Source organism: Arachis ipaensis, chromosome B09 (genome assembly GCF_000816755.2).
Source record: "Arachis ipaensis cultivar K30076 chromosome B09, Araip1.1, whole genome shotgun sequence".
NCBI classification, from domain to species: domain Eukaryota; kingdom Viridiplantae; phylum Streptophyta; class Magnoliopsida; order Fabales; family Fabaceae; genus Arachis; species Arachis ipaensis.
In genome coordinates, this window is record NC_029793.2 from 115,619,330 (window position 1) to 115,621,763 (window position 2,434).

Below are 2,434 nucleotides of genomic sequence, written 5' to 3' on the forward strand. Positions count from 1 at the left end.
AAGGTGGTTACATTGAGCAAGTTGATGAAGGATGTGAAAAAGATAATTGAGCGTTATCGTGAAATTTCAAAGCAAATTGGATGCACTATTATGGCTGATAGATGAACTGATCATTGTAGGTGCAATTTAATTAACTTCTTAGTTTATTGTTCTAAAAGAACTATTTTCCTAAAGTCAGTTAATGCTTCTCATGCCTCAAAGACTGCTTATTTATTGTTTAAGCTTTTTAAGAATGTTGTCTTATTTGTCGGTCCTAAAAATATTGTTCATATTGTGATGGACAATGCTGTAAACTATATTGCTGCTGAAAGATTGTTGGAAGCCAAATTTTCTAAGTTGTATTGGTCTCTTTGTGCTATGCATTGTATTAATCTGATGTTGCAATATATTAGAAAGTTGGAGGAAGTAAGACTATTTCACATGCTTCAAAGATTATGAAATACATATATAATTAATGTCATCCTTTGTATATGATGAGGAAGTTTACAAGTGGACGAAAAATACTTCATCTAGCTCCAACTCACTTTGCTACCAATTTTATAACTTTGCAGAGTATTCTGACTCAAAAATATGCATTGAGAGCTTTGGTAACTTCTAAAGAATGGACAATCTCAACTTGCTCCAAAGAAGCTAAAGCTAAAAAGATTGTGGATCAAGTCTTAGATTCTAAATTTTGGAGTCAATGCAGTGATATTGTCAAGCTTACTGAGCTACTTGTTCATATGCTATGTATTGTGGATAGTGAAGATAAAACTATAATTAATTTTCTTTATCAAGCTTTTGGTAAGGCTAAAAAAAGACGGGGAAGAGGTTTCAAAGAAGAAAGAAGATTGTGGAGCCTTTAGCCTTACTTGAAGATTTTGGATACTCGTTGGGATTCACAACTTTGCAAACATTATCATGCTGCTGGTTATTGGTTAAATCCTGCTTTTCAATTCAATGCTGATGAATTTGAGAAACATAAGCAAACGACTTCATGCCTACTAGATGCCATTGAGAAAAATTCTTATGGTGATCTAAATTTAAATTCTAAGCTGACAAGTGAGATGAGAATATATAAGAATTCTATAGAAGATTTTGAAAGACAATCTGTAATACGTGAATGAAGCATAGTAATGCCAAGTAAATATTTCATTAAGTTTTATCCTTATTTATTTCAAAATTCTGATTGTAATGCAATGTCTCTTTTGATTTTAATATCAATGGTAGAAATCTTATGGAACTGGAGCACCAAATTTGTAAAAGTTAGTCATACGTGTTTTAAGTCAAACTGGAGCACTAGATTTCGGCATTATTTAATCAAATCTAACCTTTCAACTTACAATTATTTACAACTTGACATTATCATCGCAAGAAATGTTCCACTTTCATGAAGATAGCGGTGGTTGATGGGTTGGAAACGATTTCCAGCACAAAAACTCACCGACAAGTGTACCAGGTCGCATCAAGTAGTAAAACTCACTTAGAGTGAGGTCGATTCCACAGGGATTGATGGATCAAGCAACTTTAGTGGGTGATTAGTTTATTCAAGCTAACATTTATGATTTTGGGTGAAAATGGAAGCACAGAAAGTAAATAGCAAGAAAAATTAAAGTGCAGAAAGTAAAGTGACTGAAACTTAAAGAGCAAGAAATGTAAATTGCAGAAACTTAAATGACAAGAAAGGTAAATTTCATGAAAAGTAAAGGGGCTGGGGTGCTGGAAATTAAAGAGAAGCAGTAAACCAGTAACTTAGAGCAAGTGCAGAAAATGTAAATTTGCAGAAAACGTAAATCAAGCTCACAGTCAACATCAAATGTAAAATGCGGAGGAATCTAATTGCAGGAAAAGTAAAAGGAATTGGGTGCTGGAAATTAAAACTTCAACAAGAAAGTGTAAATAGCAATCAAACAGAGAAGTAAAAGATGCAATAACTTGCAATAGATCTAAACAGAAAAGGGAAATTGCTTGAAAAATCCAAAACAGCAAGAAAACTCAACTCAATTGTAAAATGAAGTTGAAGATCTCAGGGGATCAAAGAGACTAAAAAATAAATCTAGATCTCAACCCCTTCCTTGATTCAGCAGAAAATAATTTGCAGAAGAAAGAGAGATGGAAGCAGTAAATGAAAACTCAGATCCAATTCTCAATTCACTAAGATTATGTAGAAGAAGAACAAAGAGAAGTTTCAGATCAAGGATGAAACAGAATTCCTTCAATCCCAATCCAAAACTCAAATTCAAAAAGGGAAACTAAAAGAGAGAGTTCTCTAGTCCTAATGCTCCTTATTGGAGCCAGCCTGCTAATGAAATGGAATTGATGCCTTTATATAGGCTTTACAAAGTGAAAATGAAAATGAAAGTGAAATTAAAAACAAATTACAATTAAATAAAATTCCTATTTTAACTATCTCTTGTGCCTTTGAGTGATGGTAATGGGCTTAGCTTGCTTTGGA